Here is an 18,278-nt window from a genome sequence, read left to right as displayed (position 1 = left end):
TGAAATATATCATGAATGACTCCAAGTAATATCTCTAAAAATGAGCAAATGCACAGCGGAAGATTTCTTTCGTACCTGAGAATAAACATGCTTTCAAGTGTCACCCAAAAGGTTGGTGAGTTTATTAGTTTAACATAAATAATCATTTCATAATTTTAATAGACCACAAGATTTCATATTTCCATTTCTCATAAACATACGTCCCATGCATAGAGACAAAAATATCATTTATATGGATTGAACACCTGGTAATCGACATTCACAATATACATATAAGAATATCCCCATCATTCCGGGATCCTCCTTTGGACATGATATAAATTTCGAAGTACTAAAGCATCTGGTACTTTGGATGGGGCTTGTTTGGCCCGATAGATCTATCTTTAGGATTCGCGTCAATTAGGGTGTCTGTTCCCTAATTCTTAGATTACCAGACTAAAAAGGGGCATATTCGATTTCGATCATTCAACCATATAATGTAGTTTCAGTTACTTGTGTCTATTTCGTAAAATATTTATAAAAGCAGCGCATTATTCTCAGTCCCAAAAATATATATTGCAAAAGCATTTAAAAAGGGAATAATGAAACTCACCTAATGTATTTTGTAGTAAAAATACATATGACAATATTGAACAATGCAGGGTTGGCCTCAGATTCACGAACCTATATCAAGTATATATATTAACACATATAATAGTAATCGAACAATTTCATTTATTATAACTTTATATAATATTTATTTTATTTGTATATACATTTGAAAACGATTGTTACTTATATAATTATATATATATTTGTGATGTATATTTATTTAAAATGATTGATATCTATGTATATTTAATTATATTAATATATCTATATATATATATATATATATACATATATTCATATATATTTATATATACAGTTAGTATAATATCTAAAATTTATTGATTTGTTATATATAAGTATTTATGTAAATAGTGTTAACATGTGTTATATATAGGTATATAAACTATTAATACAATTCTAATATATTTGTTAGGTCAAAATATTTATCCATAACAAAAAATGATAGTTTTAAAAATATTGAGTTACTAATAATAATAACTTTCTTGATAATGATAATACTAATATTAATAACGATATTGTAAAGAAGAAAAAAAATAAATAAATGACACTTATGTTAATAATATTAATATTAGTACTAATAATTACAAAAATGCTTTTAATACTAATATTAGTGAAAATATTAATATCTTGTATTATTGTTATAATAACAATAATATTAATCCTAATCATAATCATAGTAATAATAGTAGTGTTAAAATGGTAAGCTACTGATGATAATAACATTAATAATGTTTATAGTAATAATAATGCTTGATATGATACTAATATTAATAAATATAATACTTATAATAACACTAATAATAATAATATCCAATTTTTATAACTAATATCGTAATAATGTTAATAATGATAATTAATACTTGTAATTGTAATAATAATAACAATATCACTAATAATCAAATTAATACTAATAATTAATATTACCAATAAATAATAATTAATAATAATAATATTTAGAAAGTAAAATAGAAGTATATACCATTTAAAAGTCGTCATAAAAAGATTTGCTCTGGACGAGCCTCGAACCCGCGACCTCCCAAATACACACTAACACCCTAATCCATCGAGCTACTGCCCATCTTTCTGGTTTTATTCCCAAACTAATTCTATTTAACCCTCTATTGTTTTCTGTTCTTATTCTTCTCCTCCTTCTTTTTCAAAGTTCAGAAACTCGAATCACATCAACATAGGAATCAAACATCCAAACGGTGTTAGGACTTGTATATCGACCAAAAAAAAACTAGAGGTTGATAAGAAATTAAATCGAAACAGAAAAAAAAAAAAACTGATGTATGCTTCACGGTTTAGAAAAAAAAATGATTTTGATATTCGGGACATTTTTAGACAATAGTTAAGGCATGAAAAACATTGTAAATCACCTTTAAAAACTTTGTGACTCCTTAATTGATCCAAAAACAACACACCGAAATCGAATTCCTTGATGAACAACTGTTTGACTTTTTGTGTCAAGAACTTTGACTCGAATATTAGGAATCGATAAGAAGAGTTTGAAGCTGTAATCTTGCAGTAAGTTCGTTTGGATAGTTCCTAACACTTCCACATTTATAGATTTTAAAATTTGATAAGAATTTAAGACTTGGTTAAAAAGCTAAACGAACAGAGGGAAGCATCGGGTTCTTTTTTTTTATATTTTTCTGTTTTTCAACAATAACAACCCTTGGTAATGTATATGTGTATGTGAATGATTAATTCAATGTCCAGAAGTGATTGAATTGTTTTGTAGCCAAGATTGCTCGACAGGAAATCAAGCTGGAAGGACAGAAAAAAAATAAAAAAATGGAAAAGTAGATAAGGAAGTTTAACTGATTTTGGATGAGTTCTGTGTTTGGATTCATTTAGGTAATATATTCAAAGACAAGAATAAAACTAATTATCGTATGATGATACATGAAACATGTTCAAATCCTAATCTGTATAAATATATGAGTTTATATAAATATTATAAATTAAATATTTATAATTATAATTACATTAATAATAATAATAATCAATAATACTAATAATAATAGTATTTAGTAATACTATTAATAATAGGAATAGGAATAGGAATAATATTATCACAATAATGATGGTTTTAATAAATTTAGTAGTAATTAGAAATAATGATAATGATAATACTATTATTAACTTTATTAATAACTCTTCTTAAAAATACGAATATTATTGATATTAATAACAACTTGTACATATCATACTTTATTTATATTGAAATTTATATTATTAATAATACAAATAATAATACCAATGTTAATAGTAATAATAATAATGATATTGATATAACAAATTATGCTTATTCAAACTCATATCTATATATTAGGTATTAAATTAATATTATTAAAAATATTAAAAATTTTGATATCATTATTAATAATGAAAGTAATGTTCATAAATATAATAACTATTCTGTAATAATATTTTATATATTAACATTACATATTATTTATTATGTAACCTTCATATAACATATTCGAATTTTTAATACAATATGCATAGTATATTAATTGTGTATAAACATCATATATATATATATATATATATATATATATATATATATATATATATATATATACATGGATTCATTCTTCATAACAGTTTAATTGTTGTGTATCATACATTACGTATTTGATTCTAATGTTTCAATTATATTTTGTAATTTCAAATTGTTGTATATATATATTTACATAATATATACGTTTTTATTTACACACAATTTTTCGTGAATCATCGGGAATAGTCAAGGTCAAACACATTCATGAATAATAGTTCCAACTTTTTGAGACTCAACTTTATAGACTTTGCTTATCATGTCGATTTCATATAAAGATTTAAGTTTAAATTTGGTCGGAAATTCTCGGGTCACTACAGTACCTACCCGTTAAACAAATTTCGTCCCGAAATTTGAGTGAGGTGGTCATGGCTAACAATAAAAATGTTTTCATGATCAATATGAGTTGATATTTAGAGTTTTATCATTATTGAATAATAATGATAAAATAATTTGATTGTTCTAAGAATACGAATGAAGCTATCGCAAAAGAATGAATTGAAGAAAATAAGATTTTCTTTAGCTTTTGACATAAACAAGGTTGAATTCCGGAATTTAAGGGATTTAAAGAAAATCTTCGAAAATCTATAAGATCTGATTCTTCGAGATTTATAGAATTTTAGATCTCTTTAATTAAATGCGATCATCTGCCTTGACTGCTCTGCCTGGTATTCCTACTATAAATGAACTTCTTCCGTTCCAATATTTTCATCATTCCTATACTTTCATTCTTAATTCTTACTTTTAAAAGATTTTTAAAATGCTTCAACCAGTTCTAATCCTTGATATTTTCCTAATTACATTTCTGTCATCCTTCTTTTTAATCTTCCACCAGAAGAATCTGTTTACTTCTACTATTATCTTGGGATGATACTATTCTTAATTACACCGTGCCTTTATATTGCTATTCGTATTAATATCCATAGTTTGTAACATCTGTGATGTTATTGAGTTTTATATCCTCCCCTTATAATTCAATGTCCCTGCTTCTGTCTCCTATAATTATTGTCATCCACAGTTAACGCGCTCTCTTATTTGCTGCGATTAATACCCCCTTTCTATTTCGGAGCTTCATGCTTTTGCTTACTTTTCGCAAGTAACGGTCCAGAATTTATAGGTATGGAGTTTCGAATTATCATAATATACAAGGTAGAAAGGAAAGGTAGTAGCATGATTTGTTTTGTCAAATTACCTGAATTACTGAGAATAGAACTATCAAGAATATATTTTCTTGATATGTTCAGAAGTTAAGCAGAATGAAAGAGTTATGTAACATGGCACATGATGATGTTATAATCTGTGAATCATCATGTTCCATTTAGAAACTCAGCATGACTTACTGTAATATAATCACGTTGATCTAGTGTCATTATATTATACTAACTCATGCATCAGTTCCCAACATTACTTCAATAACATTCATATTTTAAGCTCGAAAGTTTATAGAATATAGAAACTAACAGTTTCTATATGATGTAACACTGATAGCATGAAGAGATTAATGATTTCAGATATGAACAGTTATGAAAATATCTTCAGAAATATGGAGGATATTTATAAATGGATACACGATGATATCTTGGAATTTCTAATATTGATGGATGATAAAGAAGATTTATCCGTAAGGGTTTAGATTCGGAAGTAAGGTATTCGCTAAAGATTTTATCAGAAACAGAATCATTTAGATTCTTTGAAGTCAAACTTATTCTTTGTGATTTGTCCACGGCTTCCTTCATAGTTTCGCATAACACGCTTTTCGGTACTAAATTTTCTATTGAATGTTTCCAATATAATGATACACAGGAAGTACGAAGAGGTATATAATTTAGGACGAGAATATTTATGAAAATATCCTCAGAAATATCGAAGATATTGATGATGATATTTTGGAATTTCTAAGTTCGATGGTTGATGGAGAAAGAATTTTTTTGCAAGATTTTTAACATGACTTCGGAGCAAGATATTCTCTGAAGATTTCAACGGATCCATAATTATCTTGATTCTTTGAATATAAAGTATGGTCCTTGTATTTGTCCTTGGTCTCCTTCATGTTTAACTTTATCCGTTTTCCAGTTCCAACGTTTCTGAGCTTTTCCAACATATTATTCTTTATCATCGAACTTTCGACGACTAAGGTCGTTTACGGTTGCCTACAGTTTCTGTTGCTTCATTCAGCTTTTTCAACATTCAGAGTATCGATTCATAAACTGGGTGCCTTTCAGAATCTCAAAATGAAAGATCATAATTCTAAGAGATAAATGTCATACATATAACTCTTGATGTAGATATGCTGTGACTTTTCAAAGTACTGTTTGCTGATTCCTGGTAATTGTTATGGCAGTTCTCGTTACAAGATGCGGATGAGTACATGACGAGACTTCAATAGATAAATATAGTGATTTGTCGAAGGAATTTAAACTAAGGAGCAACAAGGTTGCTGGTACATTTGATGGTAATGTGGTGGAATATAATGGTAATGTGGTGGAATATAAAAGAATTCTCAGGTATCAAAAGGGTAATTGTATATATCTTGATTATAGTAAGGCTACTTCGAATGAAAAGTCGAAGTTGACTTGCTGGAGCTGTGACAAAATTTGCTACTTTGAAAGGGATTACCTAGTTATTTTGGGTAATAATAACACTAAGGAATTAACACGGCTATGCGTTAAACGATTACTTAGTTGCCGAGAGTTTCTCAGGTGCATAACTATATGCATAAATCTTTCCTTCCGTAGATGAAGTGCGGTTGGTTCATCCTCTCGATTGAGGTGTTTTCAAGAATTGCGAAAGGTTTGGACGCAGATTGTAATCGTCAAGATACAAATGAGATTTAAGATGAAATCAAGTGGCAAACTTAAAGAATTATTTAGTTTCGTATGTTATAATAAATATTTTAATTCATTTTAATTGTCCAATGTTGATAATCCACAGTTAGCAGTGTACAAATAATAATTTATCTATAGTTTACTATATAATATTCGAATTAATTTATATGTATCGTGACCCGTGTACATGTCTCAGACTCGATCACAACTCAAACTATATATATTATTGTAGAATCAACCTCAACCATGTATAGCTAACTCCCACATTACTGCATATAGAGTGTCTATGGTTATTCCAAATAATATATATAGATGGGTCGATATGATATGTCAAAACCTTGTATACATGTCCCGATATTTAAAGTGCGTAAAATAAATAACAGAAATTAAATGACGATAAATAAAGTGCGTAAAGTAAATAACAGAAATTAAATGACGATAAATAAAATTGCGAGAATGTAAATTGCGATAATTAAATTGCGATAATTAAAGTGTAATCAGTTAGCTGGGAACAATTAGCTAGGAACAGTTAGCGTGGATCTTTAACAAAATTTCTCATAGTTAATTTGTTTGTTTCTAACAAATTTTTATTTTGTCAAATGTTTCCTTCATTATGCCACTTGATTTTTTTTTTTAAACTAAATCCAAATATGAAATTGGATGAATATGGTTATTCTGTGGTGAAAGGATTTGTATATCGGTGGACGTAAGTAGGATAGTAAACGACTGTTGAACCAGCTTCGATTAATGTACAGTGTAACATATTAATGTGAAATCTGAATACTCCTCGGGTATTACCTACCCGTTAAAATATTTTCACCATTAACAGTTTGTACAAAAGAATTATTAATTACAATCTTTATGAAAACATATATACATATATATTTTCTTCAGATGTAATCATGGATTTAATGAGTTAATATGATATTAAACTCATTTGCTTTTCGGTTGGAACTAGAATAAATAATCTCTAAAATTTTGGAGATTACATATTCGTCATGTCGAACGAAGATAAATGAGGTAGAACGATACGTAGAACGAAGATCATACTCAAAGTACAGATGATAATATTGAAGCATGGATTGTTGATGGTACTGGTGCTGTTATTGATCGTACTGTTGGTGCCGGTGATGTTGCTGAAGCTGGTACATTTTGCACTATATTCTCCGAATTGATTATTCGAGCGCGAAGTTCGTTGACTTATTACTTCAGGATGATTGTCGGTCGAAAGAAGCGGATGAATAAGGTTCAGAATTGTGGATAGAATATAATCTTGTCGAGTTACCCTGGAAATGAGACTGAAAATGGTGTCTCGAACAGGTTCGCCGGTAAACGCTTCAGGTTCATTGTCAAGAGGTGAATTCGGTTGGTGGAAGGGATTGCCTTCACCGCGTTTCCATTAATTAAGTCGACTACGAACCCATCATATGAATTGATAATGGCTGATTGGTTGATTCATGCCGATGACGCTATTTTCGGAGCTTAGGTGAACATCTATGTCGGAATAGCTGTCGGAATAACTATCGGAATAGCTATCGGAAACTGAGGGACCCGAACTGGTTGCAGGATTCATCTCATACGATCAGATGAAGAATTTTCGATAAGAAATAGATTATAGGATGTAGATTACTACCCTGCAATACCTAATTTACATATGCATATATAATACTAAAATCTCATAAGTTACGGAGGAATCTACGGAAGTTGTCAGGCAAAGTTACAGTAACAGATACGCTAAGATATAAAGTAGCAGATACGCTAAGATATGAATTTTGTCTATACACTATTCATGGAGTCAATGCAGTAAAATGTGTCTAGACTGAGAATGATAAGCAAGTGATTCCCTAAGAATGATAAGCAGGAAATTTTCGACACGAAATGATAAGCAAAACTTTTGACATGCAGACACGGTCGAAGTCCAGACTCACTAATGCCTCCTAACGATTTATCAGTTAGACACACTAATGCAGACCTGGTTCGCTAAGACCTCTGCTCTGATACCAACTGTCATACCCCGTCCTAATCCCTCCGGACGAAGTCCATATCGATTATAAATGATTCATAACAGTTGATTACATCGCGAGGTACTTGACCTCTATATGATACATTTTACAAACATTGCATTCGTTTTTGAAAAGGCAATCTTTCATTACATCGAAAGTTGACGGCATGCAAATCATTTCATAATACAACTAACTATAATTGACTTAATAATAATCTTGATGAACGCAATGACTCGAATGTAACATCTTTTGAAATATATCATGAATGACTCAAAGTAATATCTCTAAAAATGAGCAAATGCACAGCGAAAGATTTCTTTCGTACCTGAGAATAAACATGCTTTCAAGTGTCAACCAAAAGGTTGGTGAGTTTATTAGTTTAACATAAATAATCATTTCATAATTTTAATAGACCACAAGATTTCATATTTTCATTTCTCATAAACATACGTCCCATGCATAGAGACAAAAATATCATTTATATGGATTGAACACCTGGTAATCGACATTCACAATATACATATAAGAATATCCCCATCATTTCGGGATCCTCCTTTGGACATGATATAAATTTCGAAGTACTAAAGCATCCGGTACTTTGGATGGGGCTTGTTTGGCCCGATAGATCTATCTTTAGGATTCGCGTCAATTAGAGTGTCTGTTCCCTAATTCTTAGATTACCAGACTAAAAAGGGGCATATTCGATTTCGATCATTCAACCATATAATGTAGTTTCAGTTACTTGTGTATATTTCGTAAAATATTTATAAAAGCAGCGCATGTATTCTCAGTCCCAAAAATATATATTGCAAAAGCATTTAAAAAGGGAATAATGAAACTCGCCTAATGTATTTTGTAGTAAATATACATATGACAATATTGAACAATGCAGGGTTTGTAGTGACCCGAACTTTTCCATGTTTATATATATTAATTGAGATTGATATTTACATGATTAAATGTTTCCAACATGTTAAGCAATCAAACTTGTTAAGACTTGATTAATTGAAATATGTTTCATATAGACAATTGACCACCCAAGTTGACCGGTGATTCACGAACGTTAAAACTTGTAAAAACTATATGATGACATATATATGGATATATATATAGTTAACATGATACTATGATAAGTAAACATATCATTAAGTATATTAACAATGAACTACATATGTAAAAACAAGACTACTAACTTAATGATTTTTTAACGAGACATATATGTAACGATTATCGTTGTAAAGACATTTAATGTATATATATCATATTAAGAGATATTCATACATGATAATATCATTATAATATAATAATTTAAAATCTCATTTGATATTATAAACATTGGGTTAACAACATTTAACAAGATCGTTAACCTAAAGGTTTCAAAACAACACTTACATGTAACAACTAACGATGACTTAACGACTCAGTTAAAATGTATATACATGTAGTGTTTTAATATGTATTTATACACTTTTGAAAGACTTCAATACACTTATCAAAATACTTCTACTTAACAAAAATGTTTACAATTACATCCTCGTTCAGTTTCATCAACAATTCTACTCGTATGCACCCGTATTCGTACTCGTACAATACACAGCTTTTAGATGTATGTACTATTGGTATATACACTCCAATGATCAGCTCTTAGCAGCCCATGTGAGTCACCTAACACATGTGGGAACCATCATTTGGCAACTAGCATGAAATATCTCATAAAATTACAAAAATATGAGTAATCATTCATGACTTATTTACATGAAAACAAAATTACATATCCTTTATATCTAATCCATACACCAACGACCAAAAACACCTAAAAACACTTTCATTCTTCAATTTTCTTCATCTAATTGATCTCTCTCAAGTTCTATCTTCAAGTTCTAAGTGTTCTTCATATATTCTACAAGTTCTAGTTACATAAAATCAAGAATAATTTCAATTTTGCTAGCTCACTTCCAATCTTGTAAGGTGATCATCCAACCTCAAGAAATCTTTGTTTCTTACAGTAGGTTATCATTCTAATACAAGGTAATAATCATATTCAAACTTTGGTTCAATTTCTATAACTATAACAATCTTATTTCAAGTGATGATCTTACTTGAACTTGTTTTCGTGTCATGATTCTGCTTCAAGAACTTCGAGCCATCCAAGGATCCATTGAAGCTAGATCTATTTTTCTCTTTTTTAGTAGGTTTATCCAAGGAACTTAAGGTAGTAATGATGTTCATAACATCATTCGATTCATATATATAAAGCTATCTTATTCGAAGGTTTAAACTTGTAATCACTAGAACATAGTTTAGTTAATTCTAAACTTGTTCGCAAACAAAAGTTAATCCTTCTAACTTGACTTTTAAAATCAACTAAACACATGTTATATATCTATATGATATGCTAACTTAATGATTTAAAACCTGGAAACACGAAAAACACCGTAAAACCGGATTTACGCCGTCGTAGTAACACCGCGGGCTGTTTTGGGTTAGTTAATTAAAAACTATGATAAACTTTGATTTAAAAGTTGTTATTCTGAGAAAATTATTTTTATTATGAACATGAAACTATATCCAAAAATTATGGTTAAACTCAAAGTGAAAGTATGTTTTCTAAAATGGTCATCTAGACGTCGTTCTTTCGACTGAAATGACTACCTTTACAAAAACGACTTGTAACTTATTTTTCCGACTATAAACCTGTACTTTTTCTGTTTAGATTCATAAAATAGAGTTCAATATGAAACCATAGCAATTTGATTCACTCAAAACGGATTTAAAATGAAGAAGTTATGGGTAAAACAAGATTGGATAATTTTTCTCATTTTAGCTACGTGAAAATTGGTAACAAATCTATTCCAACCATAACTTAATCAACTTGTATTGTATATTATGTAATCTTGAGATACCATAGACACGTATACAATGTTTTGACCTATCATGTCGACACATCTATATATATTTCGGAACAACCATAGACACTCTATATGTGAATGTTGGAGTTAGCTATACAGGGTTGAGGTTGATTCCAAAATATATATAGTTTGAGTTGTGATCAATACTGAGATACGTATACACTGGGTCGTGGATTGATTCAAGATAATATTTATCGATTTATTTCTGTACATCTAACTGTGGACAACTAGTTGTAGGTTACTAACGAGGACAGCTGACTTAATAAACTTAAAACATCAAAATATATTAAAAGTGTTGTAAATATATTTTGAACATACTTTGATATATATGTATATATTGTTATAGGTTCGTGAATCAACCAGTGGCCAAGTCTTACTTCCCGACGAAGTAAAAATCTGTGAAATTGAGTTATAGTCCCACTTTTAAAATCTAATATTTTTGGGATGAGAATACATGCAGGTTTTATAAATGATTTACAAAATAGACACAAGTACGTGAAACTACATTTTATGGTTGAATTATCGAAATCGAATATGCCCCTTTTTATTAAGTCTGGTAATCTAAGAATTAGGGAACAGACACCCTAATTGACGCGAATCCTAAAGATAGATCTATTGGGCCTAACAAACCTCATCCAAAGTACCGGATGCTTTAGTACTTCGAAATTTATATCATATCCGAAGGGTGTCCCGGAATGATGAGGATATTCTTATATATGCATCTTGTTAATGTCGGTTACCAGGTGTTCACCATATGAATGATTTTTATCTCTATGTATGGGATGTGTATTGAAATATGAAATCTTGTGGTCTATTATTATGATTTGATATATATAGGTTAAACCTATAACTCACCAACATTTTTGTTGACGTTTTAAGCATGTTTATTCTCAGGTGATTATTAAGAGCTTCCGATGTCGCATACTTAAATAAGGACGAGATTTGGAGTCCATGCTTGTATGATATTGTGTAAAAACTGCATTCAAGAAACTTATTTTGTTGTAACATATTTGTATTGTAAACCATTATGTAATGGTCGTGTGTAAACAGGATATTTTAGATTATCATTATTTGATAATCTACGTAAAGCTTTTTAAACCTTTATTGATGAAATAAAGGTTATGGTTTGTTTTAAAATGAATGCAGTCTTTGAAAAACGTCTCATATAGAGGTCAAAACCTCGCAACGAAATCAATTAATATGGAACGTTTTTAATCAATAAGAACGGGACATTTCAGTTGGTATCCGAACGTTGGTCTTAGAGAACCAGAATTTTGCATTAGTGTGTCTTATCGAGTTTGTTAGGATGCATTAGTGAGTCTGGACTTCGACCGTGTTTACTTGAAAAAAATGATTGCTTAACAAATTTTGTTGGAAACTATATATTTTTAACATGTGAATATTATGTGATATATTAATCTCTTAACGCGTTTGATATTATGTGATAGATGTCTACCTCTAGAACAAGTCCCATTGACTCACCTAATAATAATGAAGAGTCAAATGTAAATTGGAATGATTCGTGGACTGATTCACAAGTTCCCGAAGAGGAACCGGAAGAAGAGTCGGAACCGGAAGAAGAATCGGAACCGGAAGAAGAATCGGAACCGGATGAAGAAATAGAACCGGTGGGGGAAATAATAAAACGGTTAAGTAAAAGAAAATTCTCAACCAACCGACCAAGGTTAATTATGGTCAATGGAGTTTCCGCCAAGGAAGCAAAATATTGGGAGGATTACCAATTCTCCTATGAATCGGATTCCGACGAGAATTCTGATGATGTTATAGAAATTACCCCAACTGAATTTAAAAAGGTAAAAGAAAATAATAAGGGAAAGGGCATAAAAATAGAGAAATCTAATTCCAACCCCGATGAACTTTATATGTATCGTCAACCCCCGAAGTCCTTAAGTTGTAACAATGACCCGGGAACCTCTAAACCACCAGGTTTTTCTAAACCAATGTGGAAAATTACGGCTCGTATTAGGGGAACATCATATATCCCAGAAACCTGGCAAAACGAACCAAAACCGAAGAATAAGAAACGAGCGAGTCAGAATAAGATAGTTGTATTCGTGTGGTGTAATATATGTAATATAGTGTGCTTATGCTTTATGATATATGTAAAAATTACTTGTATTAATAAGTATTTTTTTATGAATCTAACTCTTGTCTATTTTACAGTTTAAAAACACAAAATGGATAGACAACCCAATATTTTAAGAGACCTACCCAGAGACATGATTGATGAAATCTTGTCTAGAGTCGGTCAGAATTCCTCGGCACAACTATTTAAGGCGAGATCAGTTTGTAAGACATTCGAAGAACGTTCCAAGAATGTCTTGGTTTATAAGAGACTTTCGTTTGAAAGATGGGGGATATCACATTGGGAAACCCATAAGTTACGATGTGTTTACTTTGACGCATATATTGCGGGGAACCCAAATGCTATTTTATGCAACGGGTTAAGAAATTATTTTGACTAAATATATTCGAATATTGGACTTCGTGATTTAGAAAAAGCGGCTATCATGCAACATAAAGAAGCATGTTATGCTTACGGATTAGTAATGTTCGCTTCTCACCAAAGTGAGAACAAGAACATCGGGCTACAACTATTAAACAAAACGTTTCCACAAGTGACGGAGTCGGTAATTGGGGTAAGAAATGAGGTTTTTAGATTGTTACGGGACTGTTGGACATTACGTAACCCTCGTCAATTTGACGACATTACAACACGCTGTCTTATCAACGGCCATAACGGTTATGTTCCACAAGACCAAGGATGGGAAGTAATCCTAGTAAAACCAGAATGCATGACTTGTTTCTGGACGTATGAATTACGTGTCTTTATTGCCTTTGCTGAACGACTTGTGTACTAGCTAGAATTATCTTCACAACTATCTTGTATCAAAGTTATTGTGTGCTATATTTCATGCTTTATGTAAAATAAGCGGTATTGTAAGTTTGTAAAATATTGTATAAAAGTTTGAACGCGAAATATTATTATAATCAGTTTTTCATATAGAATTGTAGTAGTTGAATTGTATATTAGCTACTAAGTATGAACTTAACGGGTAGGTACTACCCGAATTTAAACTTATAAAACGCTAATATGAAGAAAAAGCTTTTATAAATGAGTTCATATTATGCTACGAAATACTATTAACTACTCTTAATATTCTGTATGATTAACTTGTTCCATTTGACTATTTTGAAGGAAATGGCACCGACTACTCGACACACCGTGAATATGAATGAAGAGGAATTCCGTACTTTTCTAGCTTCAAACATAGCCGCAGTACAGGCTGCGCTACATACCAACAATAACCTTGGATCTAGCAGTACAGGAAATCGTGTAGGATGCACCTACAAAGAATTCACTGCCTGCAAACCTTTGGAATTTGATGGAACCGAAGGACCGATCGGATTGAAACGGTGGACCGAGAAGGTCGAATTGGTGTTTGCCATAAGTAAGTGTACTGAAGAGGACAAAGTGAAGTACGCTACGCATACCTTCACATGTTCTGCGTTAACATGGTGGAATACCTATCTAGAGCAAGTGGGACAAGACGATGCGTACGCACTACCGTGGTCAGCATTCAAGCACTTGATGAACGAGAAGTACCATCCCAGAACCGAGGTCAATAAGCTCAAGACAGAACTTAGAGGGTTACGAACCCAAGGATTTGATATTACCATGTACGAAAGACGATTCACAGAATTGTGCCTATTGTGTCCGGGAGCATTCGAAGATGAGGAAGAGAAGATCGACGCGTTTGTGAAAGGATTACCGGAAAGAATCCAAGAAGATATAAGTTCACACGAGCCCGCCTCCATACAACAGGCATGTAGAATGGCTCACAAACTAGTGAACCAGATTGAAGAAAGAATTAAAGAACAGACTGCTGAAGAGGCCAATGTGAAGCAAGTCAAAAGAAAGTGGGAGGAAAACGGTGATAAGAATCACCAATACAACAACAACAGCAATTACAACAATAATCGCAACAATTATCCCAACAATCGCAACATCAATCGCAACTACAACAAACGGCCCAACAACAACAACAACAACAACAACAGCAACTACAACAATCATCCCAACAACAATAATAACCGCAACAACAACAACAATCAGAAGCAGCTATGCCAAAGGTGTGAAAAGAATCACTCGGGGTTCTGCACCAAATTTTGCAACAAGTGTAAAAGAAATGGTCATAGCGCGGCGAAGTGTGAGGTCTACGGACCAGGGGTTAATAGAACGAAAGGAACAAATGGTGTCGAAATGAGTAATGGTGGAGCAAGTAGTGTCGGAGCAAGTTATGCCAATGTAGTTTGTTATAAATGTGGAAAACCGGGCCACATTATTAGAAATTGCCCGAACCAGGAGAACACGAATGGACAAGGCCGCGGAAGAGTTTTCAATATTAATGCGGCAGAGGCACAAGAAGACCCGGAGCTTGTTACGGGTACGTTTCTTATTGACAATAAATCTGCTTACGTTTTATTTGATTCGGGTGCGGATAGAAGCTATATGAGTAGAGATTTTTGTGCTAAATTAAGTTGTCCATTGACGCCTTTGGATAGTAAATTTTTACTCAAATTAGCAAATGGTAAATTAATTTCAGCAGATAATATATGTCGGAATCGAGAAATTAAACTGGTTAGCGAAACATTTAAGATTGATTTGATACCAGTAGAGTTAGGGAGTTTTGATGTGATAATCGGTATGGACTGGTTGAAAGAAGTGAAAGCAGAGATCGTTTGTTACAAAAATGCAATTCGCATTATACGAGAAAAAGGAAAACCCTTAATGGTGTACGGAGAAAAGGGCAACACGAAGCTACATCTTATTAGTAATTTGAAGGCACAAAAACTAATAAGAAAAGGTTGCTATGCTGTTCTAACACACGTCGAGAAAGTACAAACTGAAGAAAAGAGCATCAATGATGTTCCCATTGCAAAAGAATTTCCCGATGTATTTCCGAAAGAATTACCGGGATTACCCCCACATCGATCCATTGAATTTCAAATAGATCTTGTACCAGGAGCTGCACCAATAGCTCGTGCTACTTACAGACTCTCACCCAGCGAGATGAAAGAACTGCAAAGCCAATTACAAGAACTTTTAGAGCGTGGTTTCATTCGACCAAGCACATCACCGTGGGGAGCTCCTGTTTTGTTTGTCAAGAACAAAGATGGTACATTCAGGTTGTGTATCGACTACCGAGAGTTGAACAAACTTACCATCAAGAACCGCTACCCACTACCGAGAATCGACGACTTATTTGATCAACTACAAGGCTCGTCTGTTTATTCAAAGATTGACTTACGTTCCGGGTATCATCAAATGCGGGTGAAAGAAGATGATATTCCAAAGACTGCTTTCAGAACACGTTACGGTCATTACGAGTTTATGGTCATGCCGTTTGGTTTAACTAATGCACCAGCTGTGTTCATGGACCTTATGAACCGAGTGTGTGGACCATACCTTGACAAGTTTGTCATTGTTTTTATTGATGACATACTTATTTACTCAAAGAATGACCAAGAACACGGTGAACATTTGAGAAAGGTGTTAGAAGTATTGAGGAAGGAAGAATTGTACGCTAAGTTTTCAAAGTGTGCATTTTGGTTGGAAGAAGTTCAATTCCTCGGTCACATAGTGAACAAAGAAGGTATTAAGGTGGATCCGGCAAAGATAGAAACTGTTGAAAAGTGGGAAACCCCGAAAACTCCGAAACACATACGCCAGTTTTTAGGACTAGCTGGTTACTACAGAAGGTTCATCCAAGAATTTTCCAGAATAGCAAAACCCTTGACTGCATTAACGCATAAAGGGAAGAAATTTGAATGGAATGATGAACAAGAGAAAGCGTTTCAGTTATTGAAGAAAAAGCTAACTACGGCACCTATATTGTCATTGCCTGAAGGGAATGATGATTTTGTGATTTATTGTGATGCATCAAAGCAAGGTCTCGGTTGTGTATTAATGCAACGAACGAAGGTGATTGCTTATGCGTCTAGACAATTGAAGATTCATGAACAAAATTATACGACGCATGATTTGGAATTAGGTGCGGTTGTTTTTGCATTAAAGACTTGGAGGCACTACTTATATGGGGTCAAAAGTATTATATACCGACCACAAAAGTCTTCAACACATATTTAATCAGAAACAACTGAATATGAGGCAGCGTAGGTGGATTGAATTATTGAATGATTACGACTTTGAGATTCGTTACCACCCGGGGAAGGCAAATGTGGTAGCCGATGCCTTGAGCAGGAAGGACAGAGAACCCATTCGAGTAAAATCTATGAATATAATGATTCATAATAACCTTGCTACTCAAATAAAGGAGGCGCAACAAGGAGTTTTAAAAGAGGGAAATTTAAAGGATGAAATACCCAAAGGATTGGAGAAGCATCTTAATATTCGGGAAGACGGAACCCGGTATAGGGCTGAAAGGATTTGGGTACCAAAATTTGGAGATATGAGAGAAATGGTACTTAGAGAAGCTCATAAAACCAGATACTCAATACATCCTGGAACGGGGAAGATGTACAAGGATCTCAAGAAACATTTTTGGTGGCCAGGTATGAAAGCCGATGTTGCTAAATACGTAGGAGAATGTTTGACGTGTTCTAAGGTCAAAGCTGAGCATCAGAAACCATCAGGTCTACTTCAACAACCCGAAATCCCAAAATGGAAATGGGAAAACATTACCATGGATTTCATCACTAAATTGCCAAGGACTGCAAGTGGTTTTGATACTATTTGGGTAATAGTTGATCGTCTCACCAAATCAGCACACTCCCTAATTCTTAGATTACCAGACTAAAAAGGGGCATATTCGATTTCGATCATTCAACCATATAATGTAGTTTCAGTTACTTGTGTCTATTTCGTAAAATATTTATAAAAGTAGCGCATGTATTCTCAGTCCCAAAAATATATATTGCAAAAGCATTTAAAAAAGGAATAGTGAAACTCACCTAATGTATTTTGTAGTAAAAATACATATGACAATATTGAACAATGCAGGGTTGGCCTCAGATTCACGAACCTATATCAAGTATATATATTAACACATATAATAGTAATCGAACAATTTCATTTATTATAACTTTATATAATATTTATTTTATTTGTATATACATTTAAAAACGATTGTTACTTATATAATTATATATATATTTGTGATGTATATATATTTAAAATGATTGATATCTATGTATATTTAATTATATTAATATATCTATATATATATACATATATTCATATATATTTATATATACAGTTAGTATAATATCTAAAATTTATTGATTTGTTATATATAAGTATTTATGTAAATAGTGTTAA

Source organism: Rutidosis leptorrhynchoides, chromosome 7, assembly GCF_046630445.1.
Source record: "Rutidosis leptorrhynchoides isolate AG116_Rl617_1_P2 chromosome 7, CSIRO_AGI_Rlap_v1, whole genome shotgun sequence".
In the NCBI taxonomy this organism is placed as follows: domain Eukaryota; kingdom Viridiplantae; phylum Streptophyta; class Magnoliopsida; order Asterales; family Asteraceae; genus Rutidosis; species Rutidosis leptorrhynchoides.
The sequence above is the reverse complement of the archived record's forward strand: the minus strand, read 5'-3'. Positions refer to the sequence as shown.